Here is a 22,162-nt window from a genome sequence, read left to right on the forward strand (position 1 = left end):
TAAGCATAGTGTAGGATTTTGGATAACTTCTCTTACTTGCAACTGTAACAAGTAAATATATCCAACAACATAATCCATTCTCCAGTATGAAGGCTTGGTCAGAATCATAAACTATCGTTGCCACTTTTCTTTTTACTTTCAAGAAATAGGGTAATTCGTGATATTTCAGCTATTTTGACCAAGTCTTCAGTCAGTCAATAAACATTATTAAGTGCCTACTATGTGCCAGGTTCTATGCTAATATACAAAGGAAGATATAAATATCTGCATTCAAGGAGCCCAGTCACAGTCTATGTGGAAAACAGCTTAAATAAAATTGTGTACAAGCAAGGTATATGGAAAATAAATTTAAAATAACAAATAGAATCTATGTATTTTCTCTTTAAGGTTATAGCTCTGGATCTGTCATTTCATTGTTGACTGTTCCCTCAACAGAGTAAAACAAGACTTTCTTCAGGAGGTAATTTGATAGAATGGCAAAAAATATTAGCTTTGGACTTTGAGGACTTGACTTCAAATCTGATGGTAGTTTACAACTTGTGTGACCTTGGGCCTCAGTTTTCTCATCTGTAAAATGAGAGGTGTTCTGGCATGGGCCTGACTCAAGTCTATCCCCTGATAATTTAACAATAACAAAATTAAAGTACACTAACAACCATTTAACACAAAGACATTTATTTACATTGCCATAGAAGAAAGATATTTAATAAGGACATGCATTGAGGATGCTCAGAGTTGATTCAGCTGAGTGAAGATCCCTTCCCTGTGAGTTGGCCATCATGGTTTGCCAGCCAAGCACCTCGATGCCCCCTAAAGTTTTTCAAGACTGTTTTATATTCAAGCAATCAGATCGTTGATGTCAACAACCTAAGCTTTCAGTTCTATGAATCAATTAAGTCTTGAGGCTGCTTATAATACCTTTTTAAGGGGAAAAAACTAGCCTAATTTGCATGGGAGATAGGGAGTAAGATATTGTTCCCACCACAAGGAGTTGGACCATATGGTTTTTGAAATCCTCTGCAGCTTTAGGCCCATGATTCCATAACCCCATGACCTTATATAGCTTATTTATGCAGGAAATATCCCAAGGAGCACCAGATGAATAAGTAACTGTGATTGCTTCACTGAGACGGGAGAAGAGGTGAGGAGCTGACCTGTGAATAAAACGGAGGCCTTGTGGTTGTCATTCACTTGTATTCATCGTTAAAAAATACTTCAACTTCAAATGTATGTGTGACATCCTCTCATCCCATTGGGCTTGTCACAGACTGAAAACTGCATTCAGATTTAATAACCAGAAGGAATTACCATCTTGGTAAAAGAAATGCTGGACATAGGCTGGGGAAAAGCAGTCATGTCAGAACACATGGTGCTTTCTGGGGTCCTCAAGTTTATACCATAATTAGGACCCAGAATGAAAACTAAAATGGTTTAAAGGCATTTTCTCACAGGAAGCTGTCTAAATGAAGAACTTACTTGAACCTCAATGGCCTGCAAAGGCCTCCACTCTTAGCAACTTGTTCCAAGGGGTCCGCAGCCCTCATCTGAGAGGATAACATGGCAATATCAGCCTATGCTTCTGAGTTTTGAAGGTTTGATTCTTACTTGAAAAGAGCACTCTGAGCTTTGGTTTCCCTGACAAGGTGAACACTGCTGGGATGAAAAGGAAAGAAAATTTTAACTGAACAGAGATGTATGTCTCAATACTGCCTTTTATTATATTCAAGAAATACAATAATTTGATTTCTGTCATTTTCATTCTGCACTGACTCCAACAAAATGGAAGAAGAGTCAGGAACAATTAGAGTAAAGATCATAAGTTTTTCTGGATTGAGGTTGTATGGCAAGATGGGGAGCAGGGAATTTCTCATTCAGAAATATATGAGGAAAAGATGGGTTATTTCTAGGCAGACTAAAGCATCAGCTAACACAGTGCACCTGGGGAAGAAAAAATAACACAGAAAATCAAAAGGAAGCTCAAGAAAAATTTTTAATCTTCCAAGGGGTACCTCTAAAGTACTTCTTTGTGTTGACATGTACTTTAGTACTGGAAAAAAATCATTTGCTTAGATTTGGCATTAGAGCTGCTACATAAGGAGTAATTTTTAAACTTCTACCAGTTACATCAGTCACAATACACCAGTCTTAAGGTCTGTCTGATTGTACTTTGAGAACCTAGACAATTGACTTCCAGCTGTTCCCATAATTGGGGGACATATCTCCAAGATATATTAGCGAAATTGATTTTAAAGGCCATTATAATAATTGTAGTGTTTGGACCAATTTTTTGGTCACTCATTCCAATCATGAAGGGATCCCACTTTTTGGCTTCTGCATGAGGCACTTTCACTGCATGAGGATGTGTGAATAGCTGTGGTCTAAGCCACTGTGATGAGTGTTGCTCTTTTGGGAGAACCTATATTCCAGACACTGCAGTAGTATCGACTTTCAGTAAACAGTAAAAATCTTGTTCTTTTTCCATTACTGTATTTTATTCCTTTCCCCTTTCCCCTTTTCTTTTCCTTCTTCTTTCCTTTCCTTTCACTTCTTCCATTTCTTCTTTCCTATTTCTCTCTTTCCTTCATTCTTTCCTTCCTTTCTTCCTTCTTTTTCTTCCCTTTACTTCTTTCATTGTGCCACTTGCCATGAAAATTGTGAAGGGAATATATACATAGAAAGATAATTTATCCTGGGAAGGCAAGAATAAATAATTATTTTAGGCCTGGATCTAGCCTGTACCTGTCTTAAATCAGAAGAATTTATACTAGATTTATTCCCTCCCATCTCTTTCTCCTCTTTCCCTCTCCTTCAATCCCAGCCTCTGGTACAAGTGCTAAAAATGACTGATTCAGACATCTTCTAAGTCTTCATTCTGTCATTAGAATCATGGTATGCATTTTTATATTTTTCAATTGATTCTCCAATAGGTGCTTATTCAGCTACAAGCAGCTGACAGCATGAAGACTTTGGGGAAAATTCTTATTGCAGATTTTGAGGTTGTCAATAATTACACACACACACACACACACACACATACACACATATAGACACATAAATATGTATGTATGTATTTCATTTAACCTTGATGTCACCAGTTGCTAGATTCCAATAGGGTTTCCGTTTTTTGTGCCATAGACCTTATTTTCCATCAAGAATCTTCTGTCTATCAAAAAATTGAAAAAGGAATAAAGAAATCTCCCTGTCACTCCCTCTACCCCTGACTGTATACATAGAATTTACTTTGATAATTCATTTTAGATAATATAAATGAAGCAATCATTTTGCGCTTCTCCAGAATGTTTCTGAGGTTATGAGGCAGATTTAGCTCATTTTCATGGATGTTACTGCACATAAGCATCTTTGGGAGAACATACTCTTAATGAGGTCATTCCAGAACTCCAGAGTTCCTGGCAAAAATGCCCCCTCTCTGTCATGTGTAATATCTGCTTATCAGAAATATTGCTTCCATACTTTGCTGGACACTGGGGAATGCCATTTCTCTTCTAAGTTATGGTACATATTTTAATCTGTCCTCATTATGAATGCTTTTCAGACACATTACAAGATCAGGGACTGGAAAAGACATCGTACTTCATTAGTATGCAGTTCTCATGCTCCCAGAGAATGTGTGTGATGCTTAATGAGTCTTGAAACAGAGAGATCAGTCATTCATTCCATGTCTCAAGTTTTTCATTTTTTTTCTTCAAAAGGATTAATGTTTATAGAAATTCTAAAAACCATTTCACTCTCAGGATCCTCTGTTCTTTTTTCTGCTACCATGTTACTATTACGAAAGAAGCAAAAGGAGGCCTCAGAAGCTTAAACTCCTTGTGTTTCATGGGTTGACATGGTCAACAGACTCATTGTTTAGTGGCCAGTCTTCTTGCAGATGGGATTTTTCTGTACTTGGTTAAGCTGATATTCACACATTAGTCTTGGGCTAAAAACAATGAGTACTCAAAACTACCAAAACGTGGTAGAAACTGTGCTAGGAAGAGGAAGAGGTGAGGAGCTGGGCAACAACCTTTTTAGCAACATGCTGTGATGAGGCATCAAAATAATACCTTAATGGCATAGTAGATAGAGTGCCAGCCCCAATATGAGGAGGATCTGAGTTCAAATTCAGCCCTAGATACTTAGTAGCTGTGTGACAAAGGGCATATTACTTAACCCTTGCCTTAGTTTCCTCATCTGTAAGGTGATCTGCAGAAGTAAATGGCAAACAACTTCTGTGTCTTTGCCAAGAAAATACCAAATGGGGTCACAAAGAGTCAGACATGATAAAAAAGACTCAACAACAACAAAAAACCATCTAGAAGTATTAATTTATCTACTCAGCTTCTAAATAAGAAATGCCTGTTGACATATTACTGGAGGAACTAAGTCATATCAATATTGATCACACTAAAAATAGTCATAAGACAAACAGAAATTGCAGCCATATCAAGGCAATGTTAGTAGTAGTTCACAAGTCCTCCTTGGAGATACAAAAGAATTAATTGGAGTTGATTTTATCATGAGTATAATGACAGTGAGAAATATTATCATGGTAGGATAGTTAGGTTGGGGGAACTCAAGGAACCAAGATACATTCATATCTGCTTTAAGTGGAGTACAAATTTTAAATAAATTGATAGAATATTTGTTAAGCACATACTATATGCTAGGCACTGTACTAAGTTAAAAATATAGCCTTACCCTCAAGAAAATTTTATTTTAAGAGAAGACAGTGCATAAAAGGGAGTAGGACCTCAGGGGTACTTGCACAGGGGCAAGATTGGGAGGAGGCAGGAAAATCTAGAGTGGAGCTAAGAATAAAGTGGTCATGGGTATACTGGGCGCCTCCTGAATTAGTGACCCCAGTCAGGGATTCACCAACTTAAGGTGGGGCCTGCAGAGTCTATTGAATATTGGTATGGAATTTTCTAGGGAAATACTTATTAGTCCAAAAAAAAAAAGGATACTAGTCACATGCATTCTCCACTATCACCCCAGGTCTCCACTTTGTCCTGTATCACTGAATTGAAACTGTGCTTAAGCATAACCAACTTCCCTGTCCAAAACACTCCTCCTAGGAAGAGGAAATAGACCCATTATTTAGTGAGAGCAAGATAGTTCATTGGTGTTCTAGTATCCACAAAATATTAAGATATCTATATACCAAGGCCACTGCATGTTGGGTGGACCTTTTGTGGATTTATGGTATGGCATGAATAAGAATATGAACAGGTTATCATTTGAACTGTTGGAGGGATTACCTACATCATACCTCCACTGAGATGTCGAAATGTTTCTAACATGATATGAACATACATCTTTTCCCTCAGTGTTTCAAAACAGTAATAAACATTTAAATTCATATTGGAGTGCTATTTACATCTAGAGCCCTGGGAAAGTAATTTTGCTTGTTTCATATTGCCAACATGCAGCCTGAAAGCTAGGCTGCATGGTGCCACAGTCCTCATATTCACAGTGTGGACGACATGATAGATGTTTTTCCATTCTGTCATATACCCATGATTCTTCATCTTCAAATAAATACGGATATTCTGAGAGCTAAACATGGATTTAGCATTGTATATCTGAACTAATAAACCTAATACCTACTTTTCCTTGTGATTTAATTACTTCCTTGAATGAGAGGTTGGGAGGAAAGCACAACTTCTGAGATATCAACAGTGGTTAGCTTGATAAACTCAACCGTGATGGCTTTTCTCAGCCACTGGTGATATCCATAGCCTAATAATGTGCCAGGGGTTGACAAAAGTCATTGTAGATGAATTTATCAAGCTAACCACTTTTGATCACTTTAGACCAATTAAAATCTGATTTTAGAAAGATTATAAAATTATTTGTCTAGAGGTTTCTCTTTTTATTAATTTAAAATTTTGACATACTAATGAGGCAGAAAGGTCTTGGAAATGCATCCATGCAGTTCCCTCTATGTGTCATATTTTCTTTCCTCTTCCCTATCAATCTAAATCACATCTATTGTGCTTATAGTTCAACTGTTAACCCAGAGAAAAAGACAATACAACTGAGAAGAAGGTTGTCTTTTAATAGCTGGGCTCATATACCATCTTAGCCTAGGTAGCACCATCCAGGAAGAGTCTGATGTCCTCCTGACTTCAGGATCCAGCAGAGGGTGAGTCTCCGCAAGGTCCTGACTGAGATGGTTTTTGATGTTAGGATATGTCTAGGAGAGTCAAATATCATTTCAGGAACTAAGATCTCTAATCTCATTTCAATAACTCCAATTTCTTTTATTATTTTAGTTCACAATGACTACTTTTTTTTTTCAAGGGGGAGAGGAGGTCTTTGCTACATACTTGATCATTCAATTATATATTTCCTATATCTTTTGGCTATGCTTTAATTTTCTAACTTGATTATAGTTCCCTAAGAGCAGAAGCCTAGACTTGTTATTCATTTGCATCCCTTAGCACCAAGCTTTGTGCTGGGCACATAGTAGGTGCTAAATAAATATGTATTTTCTGATAGACTGATATATACATGGTTAGAAGGTATTGAATTTAGTGCCATTCTACCATTGTGTATATACTGTGATTTGAGAGAACTAGATTACTTCTTATCTTCTTTCTTTGAAATTTAGTGATTCTTGAACAATGAGATGGATTTTCTTGGATGACTCAGAAAGAAGTCCTATTTTATAGTTATAGCTCATTCAGTGATGGAGAACCAAGCTGATCAGTATTTTATACACACAGAGTCCATGTATTTATACACATGCATATTTTACATATGTGTATATGCATACATATGTATATGTGTATACATGTGTATGCATATATGTATATATGTGTGTATATGTATATATATAAGCATGTATGGCAAGATAGACAGAATTGAGGGCATAGATTATAAATTAGAAATTCTAGAATCAATATATTTGCATTGATGTTTCAACCCTGGAGTCAAATCTTCAGGAATTCCATAGAGAATTATATTTGAAAAGCCTTAAATAACCAGAACAATTAAGGGTCTCAGACAGAACTAATTCACCAAAAATTTAACTTATATTGGTAGGAAGTAATTAAGGGAAATGAAATGAGTTCAAGGAAGCAGGTTGGCATATAATACACCTAACAACTCTCATCAAGGTCCCTAAAGTCAACTATGGAACTCTGCCATCTATATGCTGAAAACATCTTTATAATAACTGAGATGTTCACTAATATTTGTGAAGAACACCAAAACAATGAAAACCCCGATTAACTTCATTCTAAAAAATTTGGCTTAATATTGCCAAAAAATTGCTATAATTTATTTACTATGTTGTGCAGGGTCATTAAAAACAAGGGGCAGTGATTGCACCTGTTATTTTGTTAGTGTAAGGTACTCCCGGGTTAAAAAAAAATAATTCCATCCACAAAAGCAGGCCAGCATCTACTCTGCAAATTAGAAGCTTAGAAAGTTGCCTGAGACTTTGAGAGGTTAAATGACTTGCCCAGTATCCTATGGTCAGCATGTGTCAGAAGAGAATATCCTCAATGGGAGGCCAATTTTCTACTATGAGACTTGGTTTTTTGTTTCCACTTTTCAAAATAAAAAACGAAAAGTGACAAAGTTAAAATTCTAGAAAAAAGCAAAAATAAGACATTAACCACCAGGAATTTGGAACATTCTTTCCTCTCAGAATCTCTTTGGTTCCTATATTCTATGTTATTAAACAATTGAATCAAAGGGAAAACTAACTCCTTTCTGGAAATAAAACATGGGATGTCATCACATGAGATATGACACTATAAGAAAGTCAGAGCTCATGTTTTCTATTAGCCTTCTGACTTGCAGTATGAACTGAACATGGAGGAGGACTTTGAACATTTAAGTAAAATGATTTAAAAATGTTTACCTTGTCAGTGCCCATGAACTTCAGAAAATTTATAAGGGACTATGTTAAGCACTCATTGGTTTATGTGTTTATTGTTCAGTTGTTCTCAGTCTTGTCCAACTCTCTGTGACCCCATTTGGGGCTTTGTTGGTAGAGATACTGGAGTGGTTTGCCATGTCCTTCTCTAGCTCATTTTACAGATGAGGAAACTGAGGCAAACAGGGTTAAGTGACTTGCCCAGGGTCACAAAGCTATAGGTGTCTGAGGCCAGATTTGAACTCATGAAAACGAGTCTTCCTGGCTACAGGCCTGGTTCCCTATCCACTACACCATCCAGTTGCCCCTGGTTTATGTGCCAGAGATTTATTAAATATTTAAATGGAAATGAATGTGAACAAAAAAGATCATCTTATAGAAAATCTCTTGAGAAGCACAGTTCATTGAAAGAGATCAGTTCTTGAAGTGGAAAACCCCTCAAAACAATCTATGTTGGTGTCATAAATATCCCTGCCCTAATAAGCAAACTCACAGTTTGTGTTCTGAGGATTTGCAGTATGCCTTATGAAGATGTAGCAGAGTGTTTCACTGTAGAGTCTTCCAAGCATGCACTCTCTTTAACAAGTATAAAGAACATTACATGAAATCCTGTGGGCTTCCTATTTTCTGCTTACATTTCTGTAGTAGAGCAGTGCACTTGTTTCCAGGAGGCACAACTGACAAAACAGTGGTGTAGACTTTTCAAGGAGTCTGAGTCCCTAACCCTAACCATGAAAGCCAGATGAAACAGAAGCTGAGAAAGTTCCAGGAAATCAATCCAGATGGTAGATGAGTTGGGGTTCAGCAGTAGATCCCACTATTTATTCAATGTTCTGTTAACTTAAGAGATCATTTCAGAATCTGATAGAAACTTTTGAAGCTCAATAAAAAAACAGACTGCATTTAAATCCAAAATTCACTTCAATTAAATCTTTTAATTTTATAGAAGGTATGAGAGGTGAAATTATCCCCCCCTATTTTAAACTGTAGTATGTATTAGTCTTGTTGTTTTTCTTGGGACGGGGTAACAAGTAGAGGAAATTATTGAAATATTAGTGGATTGAATTCAAGTAAGCAGGTTGGCATACAAGTACATGCAACAACTCTTGTCAAGGTCCCCAAAGTCACCTGTTGAATTCTGCTGTTTATGTAGTGAAAGAAATTCTTTAAGGACAACTGAAATGTTCACTGACACATGTGAGAAAGAGCAAAGTAATGTAAAACCAGACTGTTGTTGTGTTTGTCCTTCATTTTCGAAGAAGACCATTACATCAGAGAAATGATGACATGACTTGCTCTTTACTTCGTTTTAAGTAAGGGGGAGCTGTGCAAGTTCACCAGCCTCACTTTCTCCTCCTGAGCCATCTGGATCCAGTGACCAGATATTCATCTAGATGACTGGAGACAGCCCAGGATGCAATGGAAGACCTTGACATTACAATCCTCACACACACACACACACACACACATACACACACACACACGTATATATATATATGAGAGCCCTCGAGATAGAATATTCACTATCCTTGAGGAATCCATTGTGTTTTCTTACACAACTTCTTCATCTTCTTTTGTCTTAGTTTCCAGTCTTCTCAATCACTCTATTTTCATTCTATTGTTGGTTGTGATTGTGCTCTCACTCCAAAATATTTTCAGCCTTTATGATGTAGTATTTTTTGAAAGTGCTACATCAAACTAAAATCAACATTTCTCAATTTATTATAGTCCTACTGCACTCCAGGGGTCCTAGGCCCTGTGGATGCTACAAAAAATTGTCTAAGAATAGTGCCTCCACTCATGTCACTTAGAGTCTAGTTGTGGAAGCATCACCTGAAGATTCCAGTGTAGAGGATATCCTTGCTCAGAGGTAAATTGTTTTAGATGGTCTCTGGTATTCCAAGAATTATAAACATATGGTAAATCAAATGCCACTTTTTTCTTTTGCTATTTAACTTAAAAAACCACAATTTTTGAGTGCCATATCTGTCCAGGGGTGAAAGCAAATTGGGGATTGTGTGTGGATGAGCCTTTTTAATTCCAAAATATCATCATGACAGACTAGCAGTCTGCTTTATAAGATGGCAGCTTACTAAAGATTCCTCAATCCACTCATTCACATTCACTGCTACTTGTTTTGAACTTTACCTCCCCAATATTTGTTGGTTTGTTGTTACCATCAATATAATTTACAGTATTATATTATTTTAGCTTTATAGCTACTACAGCTTCTTAATAATTCATTGCACCTGAGGGGTCATTTGCTGCACAAATAAATCACAGGACACAGGGAAAATTGGTAGAAACCATCACTTTATCATGGAGGCCTTAGAGATTATAATGCTAGAGTCTCCAGAATTCTTAATGTTCCTCCTGTTACAGTTTGGGGAAACATCTTTTCCGTTAGAACATATTGTCTCTGTAAGTGGTATTAAGGATAGCCATCCTTTTCACCTTCCCAGAAGCCACTAGATAGAAACTAAAGTGGAATCATGCTGCCTCAGGAGGATCAGAGTAGGCTGCCTGCCTTTCATCCCCAACTGGGACCTTCTGCTCCTCATGATTTCAGATTCTGGTAATTCATAGCTGCTGCTTTGTTATCAAGAGACCCAATCAATTTATATGAAGAAAAGGAAACGTGTTTATGGGATCATGAGGCGTTTTCCTAGGTAGTGAGACTTCAAGGGTTATTGGAACTATCTTGTGCTTAGGAAAAAGCTTGGGGGTCAGCTATCCCCCTAAATATGAACCTTATGATCATATTTTGTCCCTGCAGGGTCATATCTCTATAAATCAGGTAGGTAGAAGAGAGGTAGAGATGCTGGGAACCTGGTAAGATGTAATTCTGTTTTCTGTACTTGAACATCTCATTACTCAAGAGACCTCATTAAAACTCTGAGAAGCAAGTGGGTGCATTTAAAACATTTATTAGTATATTACTTGGTTTTCTTATGAGATATGAGAGCTAAAATCTAGTAAGACCTTTTTCTCCCCCAGAATACACTCATGGTACTAGCAGAGTCTCAATTGCTTATGCAGATCAAGCATGGATAGTAATGCCTGAATGCTAATTTGTTAAACAATAATGTTGGTATCAATAAAGTCAGACTAATATAAAATGCAGTGGCCTGGTAAACTGAGATCCCTAGCATTTTTCTGTATTTGAGGGAGAAGCAGTTCCAAGAGCTAACTGCTGATTTCTTATCTTACTCCTAGAAATAACACTTGAATGAATTGTTTCGGGTAACCAGAAGTAATGTCCACTAAGCTCCCCTCTGAGGAAATTCTTCTCTGTGGCCTGCTGGCTAGACCAAGTCTGTCTTTAGGTGTTATTGACAGGACTATAATTCTCAGTAGCTGAATTTGGTCATATTCAGTTGGAGAGCAGTGAGGGGTTGTGGGGGTGGAGAGGGAGTGATAAAGAGCACTGTTTGCCATTGATGCAGTTATACCAAGGGAAACCTCTATCTTTTAGAGTCTAGCCTATGTCTTGGAGGAGGGGGTGGTCCCTGTCTCTTCTCCTCCATCTCCTCCAGTTGAGTATAGTCACTGGCAGAAGAGATAACCTGCAGCAGTCCAATTATTCCTGACCCTTCAGGCCCTGGGAGAAGATATGAAGGAGGGTGCAGAGGGGAGATGATGGAGATGGGTGGCTCTCAGGCAAAGAGTGCCATAGTAACAAGATCCTAGGGTGGTGGTGCCATAAGGAATATGAAGGATTGATTGGAAGACCACCATTGGGAATAGACATACCTCTCTAGATACTGGTGCTCTGTGACAAAACTCTGATTGCCCTTCCCTAGTTTCAGTTCTAGCAATTCACCATCGCTCTGAACAGTTGACACTAATACTAATGATTTCTATTCTTCCACTAAACTTCCAATCTGATGTCCCACTGTGGTGAGGAGGTGAACTTGGCTTCTCAAATATAATGCCACTGGAATGCCAGCTCTACTAAGTCCCTCAAGGTTGAAAAGGCTTCAAGGAAAGGCCAGATTAGAGACTGTGTCTATCTTCTGAAAACCAACATAACTGTATTTAGAGAGGCTCACTACTGAAAGATTGGCTACCAAGCAACACTATTTTGTGGTCTTCATGACGGAAGTCATGAAACCATCTACTAAATAATGGAGAAGGTGAAATCTACATCATTGTAGAGAATGTCAGGTCTTTTAAAACAATCTAAAATATTTTAAAATAGTTTTTATTTATTTCACTTAATATTTCCCATTTATACGTAAAATTTTTAACATATTATTTAATTATGTGATCCAAATTATTTCATTCCCTCCCACTCCTCCCCCTTACTGGAGAAGGCAAGTACTTTGATTTAAATTGTATATGTCAAGTCATGCAAAACATATTGGCCATATTGCCAAAACAAACAAGGAAATAAACAAAACAAATGAAATAATAAAGTACAAAAAAGTTCTGATCTGCATTCAGGATTCATCAGCACTTTCTTTGGAGGTGGATACAACTTTTCATCATGGGTTCTTTAAAATTCTCTTGAGTCATTATTTTGATCAGAGTAGCTAAGTCTTTAACAGTTAACCATCCTTACAAAATTTCTGTTACTGTGCACGATCTTCTCCTGGTTTTCCTCACTTTACATCAGTTCATTTAAATTTTTCCAGGGTTTTCTGAAACCATTCCCCTTGTCATTTCTTATAGTACAATATTATTCCATCCCAACCTCAACTTGTTTATCCATTCCCCAAATGACGAGAATTCCCTTGACTTCCAATTCTTTGTTACCACTAAAAGCTGCTGTAAATATTTTTGTACATATATGTCCTTTTCCCTTGTCTTTGGTCTTTTTGGGTTACAGACCTAGCAGTGGTATTGCTGGGTATGCATAGTTTTACAGCCTTTTGAGCATAGTTCCAAACTGATCCTTAGAATGTCTGAAATAGTTCATAACTCCACCAACAGTGCATTAGTGCCCCATTTTCCCCACTTACCCTCCAGCATTTGTCATTTTCCTTTTCAGCCATGTTGGCCAATCTGGTAACTACAGGATGGTATCTCAGAGTTGGTGTAATTTGCATTTCTCTAATGAGTAGTAATTTAGGGCATCTTTTTTTCCCCCCATATGAATCTTAGTTTTGATTTCTCCTTCTGAAAGATGCCTGCTCATATCCTTTGACCATTTATCAACTGAAGAATGACTTATTTTTATAAATTTGGCTCAGTTTCCCACACATTTGAAAAATGAAGCCTTTTATCAGAGGCACTTGCTGCAAATCCTCCTCCCCCCGGTTTCCTGTTTTTGTTCTAATTTTGGCTATATTAGCTTGATTTTCATGATAGCTTATTTTTGAATTTCATGTATTCAAAATTATCTATTTTACTTCCTGTAATCTTCTCTATCTCTTATTTGGTTATAAACTTTTTTCTTATGCATAGATCTAACACTTACATTTTCCCATCTTCCTCCAATTTACTAAAATAACCCTTTATGTCTAAATCATGTACCCATTTTGACCTTATGTTGGTATATGGTCTTAAATGTTGGTCTATCCCTAGTTTTTGCCAAACTATGTTCAGTTTTCCCAGTGATTTTTTGACAGATGCCGAGTTCTTGCCTCTAAAGCTTGGATCTTTGAGTTTATCAAACATGAGATTACTACGGTCATTCGTTACTATGTATTTTGTGATTAATTTATTATTCTGATCCACCACTCTATTTCTTAGCCAGTACCAGATTGTTTTGATGGTTAGCACTTTGTAATATAATTTGAGATCTGGTACTACTAGGCCACCTTCCTTCACATTTTCTAAAAAAAAAAAAAAAAGAAAAAGATTCTTTTACTATTCTTGACCTTTTTTTTTCCTTCCAGGTAGATTTTGTTATTTTTTTCCTAGATCTATAAAGAAAAAAAATCTGTGGTAGTTTGATTGGTAAGGTATTGAAAAAAGTAAATTAACTTTGGTAGAAATGTTATTTTTATTATATTAGTTCAATCACCTCATGAGCAATCAATATTTCTCTAATTGTTTAGATCTGTCTTGATTTGTGTGAAAAGAATGTAATTGTGTTCATATAATATCTGAGTATTTCTTGGCAGGTAGATTTCCAAGAATTTTATAACATCTGTAATTATTTTAAATGGAATTTCTCCAATCACTTTCTGCTGGCTTTGTTGGTAATGTACAGAAATGCTAATGATTTATGAGGATTTATCTTATATCCAGCTTATTTGCTAAAGTTGTTAATTGTTTCATCTAGTTTTTTAGTTGATTCTCTAAGGTACTCTAAGCACATCATCAATCATGATAGTTTTGTTAACTCAGTGACTATTTTTATTCCTTTAATTTCTTTTCTCTTTTTACTGCTATAACTAGATTTTTCTAGTAAATGGACATCCTTGTCTCATTTCTGATCTTATTGGGAAGTCTTCAAGTTTATCTCCATTACAGATACTGCAGATAATGCTTGCTCTTTGTTTTAGATAAGTGTTACTTATCATTTTAAGAAAGGCTCCATTGATTTCTGTGCTTTTTAGTGTTTTTAATAGGAATGTGTTGCACTTTATAAAAGGCTTTTTCTATTGATATAATCATATGATTTTTGTTGTTACTGCTATTGATATGATCAATTATGCTGGTAGTTTTTCTAATGTTGAATAAACCAACTCTGCATTCCTAGTATAAATTCCACCTGGACACAGTGTACGACCTTTTTGATATATTACTGTAATCTCTTTACTAGTATTTTCTGCAAAAAATTTTCATCAATATTCATTCAGGAAATTGATCTATAGCTTTTTTTTAAAAAAGTTTTCCCTTTGTTTTTGCTCTCCCTTCCTTTGGTATCAAAACTAGAGTTATGGGGGGCGGAGCCAAGATGGCGGAGTAGAAAGACACACATACACATAGCTCCGAACCCACAACCCATAGAACGGCTACAGGGAAGTAACTCATGGCGAATTCTGCACCCAGAGGCCACGGAATATTGGAGTGAGGGAGATTTCTGTTCCGGAGAGACCTGCAAACCTCTCACGGGGGATCCTTCGCGCTATGGACTGGGCGCCGGGACTGGGAGCTGAGTGCAGCCCTGCCGCGGCCGTGGCACAAAGAGGAAAAGATCCGAGCAGGCTTCAGGGATGGGATCTCCAGTGGCCACGCGGGTCCCTCCACCCACAGAGGGACCTGCAAACCTCTCGCAAAAGGTCCGTCATGCTGCAGACGCGGAGCCCAGCCCAGACCTGCTGCGGCCGCGGCCATGGCACCGAGAGATACAGATCCGAGCAGGCTTCAGGGACAGGATCCCCAGCGGCCACACAAGTCCCTCCACCCACAGGTGACGGGGGGGCGGTGAGAGAGTCTCTTTGGCAGGTCGAGTGGGGAGTGGGGTGCCCCCATAACTCAGGCCCACCCGGGAGGTAGAAGCTGAGAGGCGCTGCAGACCGGGGCTCCCCAAGCCGGCGGGAGCCTGGATCCATTGTGCAAGGTCTCTGCATAAACCCCCTGAGGGAACTGAGCCTGAGAGGTGGCCCTGCCCCCACCTGAGTACCTGAACTTAATCTCACACTGAATAGCAGCCCTGCCCCCGCCAAAAGCCCTAAGGCTGGAAGCAGCATTTGAATCTCAGACCCCAAACGCTGGCTGGGAGGATCAGGAGGCAAGGTGGGTGTGAGGAGAATATTCAGAGGTCAAGTCACTGGCTGGGAAAATGCCCAGAAAAGGGAAAAGAAATAAGACTATAGAAGGCTACTTTCTTGGAGAACATGCATTTCCTCCCTTCCTTTCTGATGAGGAAGAACAATGCTTACCATCAGGCAAAGACACAGAAATCAAGGCTTCTGTGTCCCAGCCCACCCAATGGGCTCAGGCCATGGAAGAGCTCCAAAAGAATTTTGAAAATCAAGTTAGAGAGGTGGAGGAAAAGCTGGGAAGAGAAATGAGAGACTTGAAGTCAAAGCATGAACAGCAGATCAGCTCCCTGTTAAAGGAGACCAAAAAAAATGTTGAAGAAATTAACACCTTGAAAACTAGCCTAACTCAATTGGCAAAAGAGGTTCAAAAAGCCAATGAGGAGAAGAATGCTTTCAAAAGCAGAATTAGCTAAATGGAAAAGGAGATTCAAAAGCTCACTGAAGAAAATAGTTCTTTCAAAATTAGAATGGCACAGATGGAGGCTAATGACTTTATGCAAAACCAAGAAATCACAGAACAAAGACAGAAGAATGGAAAAATGGAAGATAATGTGAAATATCTCATTGGAAAAACAACAGACCTGGAAAATAGATCCAGGAGAGACAATTTAAAAATTATGGGACTACCTGAAAGCCATGATCAAAAGAAGAGCCTAGACATCATCTTTCATGAAATTATCAAGGAAAACTGCCCTGAGATTCTAGAACCAGAGGGCAAAATAAATATTCAAGGAATCCACAGAACACCGCCTGAAAGAGATCCAAAAAGAGAAACTCCTAGGAACATTGTGGCCAAATTCCAGAGTTCCCAGGTCAAGGAGAAAATATTGCAAGCAGCTAGAAAGAAACAATTCAAGTATTGTGGAAATACAATCAGGATAACACAAGATCTAGCAGCCTCTACATTAAGGGATCGAAGGGCATGGAATAGGATATTCCAGAAGTCAAAGGAACTAGGACTAAAACCAAGAATCACCTACCCAACAAAACTGAGTATAATACTTCAGGGGAAAAATTGGTCTTTCAATGAAATAGAGGATTTTCAAGTATTCTTGATGAAAAGACCAGAGCTGAAAAGAAAATTTGACTTTCAAACACAAGAATGAAGAGAACCATGAAAAGGTGAACAGCAAAGAGAAGTCATAAGGGACTTACTAAAGCTGAACTGTTTACATTCCTACATGGAAAGACAATATTTATAACTCTTGAAACATTTCAGTATCTGGGTACTGGGTGGGAGTACACACACACACATGCACACATGCACACATACATAGAGACAGAGTGCACAGAGTGAATTGAAGAGGATGGGATCATATCTTAAAGAAAAAATGAAATCAAGCAGTGAGAGAGAAATATATTGGGAGGAGAAAGGGAGAAATTGAATGGGGCAAATTATCTCTCATAAAAGAGGCAAGCAAAAGACTCATTAGTGGAGGGATAATGAGGGGAGGTGAGAGAAAAACATGAAGTCTACTCTCATCACATTCCACTAAAGGAAAGAATAAAATGCACACTCATTTTGGTATGAAAACCTATCTCACAATACAGGAAAGTGGGGTATAAGAGAACAAGCAGGGTGGGGGGGATGATAGAAGGGAGGGCATGGGGAGGAGAGTGCAATTCGAGGTCGACACTCATGGGGAGGGATAGGATCAAAAGAGAATAGAAGTAATGGGAGACAGGTTAGGATGGAGGGAAATGTAGTTAGTCCTATACAACACAACTATTATGGAAGTCATTTGCAAAACTACACAGATTTGGCCTATATTGAATTGCTTGCCTTCCAAAGGGAAGGGGTGGAAAGGGAGGGAGGTAAATAAGTTGGAACTCAAAGTGTTAGGATCAACTGTGGAGTAATGTTCTTGCCACTAGGAAATAAGAAATACAGGTAAAGGGGTATAGAAAGCTATCTGGCCCTACAGGACAAAAGAGAAGAGGGAGACAAGGGCAGAGAGGGATGATAGAAGAGAGAGCAGATAGGTCATAGGGGCAATTAGAATGGTGGGTGTTTGGGGGGGGAGGGGATAAAAGGGGAGAAAATTTGTAACCCAAAATTTTGTGAAAATGAATGTTAAAAGTTAAATAAATAAATTTAATTAAAAAAAAAAACTAGAGTTATATCATAAAAGGAATTTGATGCTTTCACTTATAATCCATCTGGTCCTGGGGATTTTTTCTCAGGGAACTCATTGATGACTTGTTCAATTTCTTTTTCTAAGACAGGGTAATTTAAATATTCTATTTCCTTTTCTTTTAATCTGGATAGTTTATATTTTTGTGAATATTCATCCATTTTGGTTAGATAGCCAGGTTTACTGGCAAGTAATTTGGCAAAATAACTCTTAATAATTGCTTTGATTTAATCTTCACTGGAGGTTATACAAGTAATTTGATTTTATTCCTTCTTTTTGTTATCAGATTAGTAAATTATTTATCTATTTTAGTGTTATTTTCCACAAAACTAGCTCCTAGTTTTAGTTATCATGTTTCTATCTATTATACCAATGTTTCTATTTTTATTTCTTTCAATTTTATTACTTTCAATTTCATTAATCTCCTCTTTGATTTTCAGGATATCCATTTTAGTGTTTAATTGGGATTTTTAATCTGTTCTTTTTTCTAGTTTTTTTAGTTACATGCCCAACTTTTTAACCTATCTTTTCCTCTTTTATTGATATATGGATTTAAAAATATAAAACTTCCCCTAAGTACTGCTTTGACTGCATCCTGCATATTTTGAAATGTTATCTCATTGTTACCATTCCCTTTAGTAATTGATTATTTCTATGATTTCCTCTTTGACTCATTCTTTAAAGTTAGATTATGTATTTTCCAAGTACCTTTTGATTTATGATTCCATGACCCTTTATTAAATGTAATTTTTATTGCGTTATGGTTAGAAAAGGGAATTTTTAATATCTCTACTTTTCTTCATTTTGTTATGAAGTTTTATGCCTTAAAACATGGTCAATTTTGATAAAGTTGCCATGTGCAAGTATACTCCTTTCCATCTTATTAGGTTTTCTCCAAAGGTTTAGATTTTCTAACTTTTCTAAAATACTACTCATCTCCTTCTTTCTTATTTATTTCATGTTAGATTTATCTAGGTCTGAGAGGGGAAAGTTGAAGTTCCCAAGTAGCATGGTTTTATTGCCTATTTCCTTCTGTAACTCATTTAATTTTTTCCTTTAAGAATCTAGATGCTGTCATTTGGGGCATATGTGTTTAGTATTGATTAATTCATTGCTTCTAGTTGCTTGAAGTAAGATGTCATTTCTCTGCTTATCTCTTTTAATTAGGTCAACTTTTCCTTTTGCTTTATCTGATATCATGGTTGCTACTCCTGTTTTTTTACTTCAGCTGAAATATAGTCGATTCTGCTCCAGCTCCTTATTTTAACTCTGTGTATGCTTTTGTTTGAAGCATGTTTCTTGTAAACAAGATATTGTTGAATTCTAGTTTCTAATCCATTATGTTATCTGCTTTTGTTTTATGAGTAAATTCCTCCCATTCCCATTCAAGTTATGATTACTAACTGTGCATTTCCCTCCATTCTATTTTCTTCTGTTTATCCTTCTTTCTTTTTATCCTGTCCCTCTTCTAAAGTCTCTTTTGCTTCTGACCTTTGCCTTCTTTTATATACCCTCCCTTTAATCACTCGCTCTTCTGTTTTTCCCTTCCCTTCCTACTTCCTTTTAGGCTAAGATAGATTTCTATTACCAACTAAGTATGTAAATATACTTTACCTTTTGAAACAATTTAGATGTGAGTGAGGTTCAAGTATTGCCCACTGTACCTCCACTCCTGTTTTCCTCTACATTGTAAAAGCTCTTCCTTGTGTACCTTTTATATGAGATAACTTTCCTCATCCTTCCTCTCCCTTCTCTCAAAGCATTCCTCTTCCTCACCTATCAATTTTTATATCATCCCAATATAATCGACTCACTTCCTGACCCTCTTTTCATATAGAATCCTTCTAACTGTCTTAAAGTACCTAGAAAATACATATATTATCTTCCCATATAGAAATATATACAATTTAATCTTATTGAGTCCTTATGATTTCTCTTTTTTTGCTTCTCTGGAGTCTTGTATTGGAAAGTTAAATTTTCTATTCAGCTCTGGGCTTCTCATCAGGAATGATTTAAAGGCCTCTTTTTCATTAAATATCATTTTTTTCCCTTGAAGGATTATACCCAGTTTTTCTGAGTAAGTTATTCTTGTTTGTAGTTATTCTTTTCCCTTTCAGAATATCACATTCCAAGTCCTCTGCTCTTTTAATGTGGTAGTTGCTAAATCTTGTGAGACCTTTGACAGGCTCCACAGTATTTGAATGATTTCTTTCTTTTTGCTTGAAATATTTTTGTTTTGACCTGGAAGCTCCGGAAATTGCCTATAATACTCCTGGGAGTTTTTGTTTTGAGATCTCTTTCAGGTAGTTTTTGGTAGATTCTTTTGGTTTCTATTTTATCTTCTGGTTCTAGCATATCAGGGCAGTTTTCCTTGATCATTTCTTAAAATCTGATGTCTAGGCTCCTTTAAAAAAACATGATTTTCAGGTAATACAGTAATTTTTAAACTATCTCTTTTCAATCTATTTTTCAACTAAATTGTTTTTCTGATGAGACAGTGTACATTTTATTTTACTTTTTCGTTTATTTGCTTTTGTTTTATTGTTTATTGATCTCTCATAGAGTCATTAGTTCCCACCTGCCCAATTCTAATTTTTAAAGAATTATTTTCTTCAGTGTGCTTTTGTATCTCGTTTTCCATTTGGCCAATTCTGCTTTTTTATTTTTAAGGTGTTCAGTATTTTATGTGTCTTTTTAAGCATTTTTCTCCTTTGTATTCATTTCTTTATTTAATTTTTCCTCTACCTCTAATTTTAAAAATCATTTTTTAGCACTTCTGGAAATTCTTGTTGGGCTTCTGTTCAATTCACTTTCTCTCCCTTTTACTACTTGGTATGCAGCTGTTTTGACATCATTGTCTTCTTGAGTTTGTGTCTTGATCTTGCCTGTCACCATAGTAGTTTTTTTAAGGTCAGATTCTTTTTTCTTGTTTGCTCATTTTCCTTTCACTATTTCTTGATTTAGAACTTTATGCTAAAGTTGGGGGTCTGTTCCAGGGCTGGGAGGAGTGCCTTTGTCTCAGGTTTCAGACTTTTTCAAACTGTTGTTTTCAGAGTTAATTCTCCAGTTTTGGAAGCTTTCTATGCTTCCAAGGTGGTATAATCTGGGAAGAGGTATGGCCACCGCTCTCTTGTTTTGTATTGTGGTCATTACCCAGAAAGGGTCCCATATCTCTTGAGATTGCACTTCTTCACAGGGCCCCTCCCTTCTCCCTTTAGAGGAAAAGATACTGATCCATAGGGTCACCCTTGCCTTGAGGCCTGAAATGATACTACCCCTCAGGGTTTCTGCTCTCTCTTGCCTGTAGGTGCTCCTGTCCACTCTGAACTATGATCCAGAAATGGGTATACACAGCTGAGCTGCCAAATAGCCTCCGGTCCCACATCTAGTGCAAACACAGTGGTACCATGTAATTTCTTTCTGGTCAGTTTTCAGGTCCCCTCACTGTCTCTTGCTTGAGAGTTTTGGAAGCTGCTGTTGCTGAATTTGTTGCCACGGGTATTTAAGCTATGAGGTCTCTGGGCTAACCTCTTGCTCTGTCTCACAAATCTCTCTTTCTACTCTCCTGTGCTGTCTTGAGCTGAAAGAATTTCCCACTCTGACCTTTTGTTGGCTCTGAACTCCATAATTCTATTTGAGGTACTTAAAGTAGTTTGGAGGGGAATGTTGGGAGACCTCAGCTGAGTGCTTTCTTTATTCTACCATCTTGGCTACACCCCAGAAAGTCTTTAAATAAAGTATTTAAAGCCTCCTACACAGTAGGAATATTTCCTCATCTGGAGGCAAACATGAGCAAAAGTAAGGGAAGTTTGTCATGAGGTAAAGAGTTGATCAGAGGTCATGACAAGAATCATCATTAAATCAATGTCTATTGTGAATGGGTTCAATGGAGAAATCAAGGAACAGTTTTGAACATCCCAAACCAGGGTGTTATTATCTCAGAAATCTATTTTGGTTCCCTGCCAGATCCTTAAGGGCAAAAACTGTTACATTTTTCCCTTCATATGTCATTTACTTAGCAAAATGCTTGGCAAGTAATAATTGGTTAATAAATGCTGTGTAATTGATTGATTGAAGTCTTCTTCAGTCTCAAACTCTTCTCAGCTTAAAAAAAAAGTTTTAAATACTACCTCTCTTCCTTGTTACCTGGAGCCCATTGGGGCTGTAGGTGACTTAGTTGTAAGGCTGTGAGTTTGTTTCACTTAATCACAACTGCTGTATAGAACTCATATAGAAGACTAATGAATTGGACAGCTAGTTGTCATAGTAGAGAGATGGCCAGACCAGGCCTCAGGAAGAGCTGAGTTCAAATCTGCCCTCAGATATTTATTAGCTGTGTGATTCTGGGCAAGTCACTTTGCCTCAGATTCCTCATCTGTAAAATAAACTAGAGAAGGAAATGGCAAACCAGTCTTGTACCTTTGCCAAGAAAATCCCTAAAATGGGGTCGCAAAGAATCAAACACAAATGAAACAACT

The 22,162-nt window shown here is 37.3% G+C and overlaps 1 long non-coding RNA gene across 1 annotated transcript in view; it reads right to left on the minus strand.

Moving 5' to 3' along the window:
* Window positions 1-1,697: 1,697 nt before the first annotated feature.
* LOC140509266 (uncharacterized) overlaps window positions 1,698-22,162 on the minus strand; it is a 38,731-nt gene continuing 18,266 nt past the window's right edge. Inside the window, exon 3 of the long non-coding RNA XR_011968615.1 lies at window positions 1,698-2,689. This is a non-coding gene — a long non-coding RNA (uncharacterized lncRNA). The remainder of the gene's footprint in view (window positions 2,690-22,162) is intronic.

Source organism: Notamacropus eugenii, chromosome 5, assembly GCF_028372415.1.
Source record: "Notamacropus eugenii isolate mMacEug1 chromosome 5, mMacEug1.pri_v2, whole genome shotgun sequence".
Lineage (NCBI taxonomy): Eukaryota > Metazoa > Chordata > Mammalia > Diprotodontia > Macropodidae > Notamacropus > Notamacropus eugenii.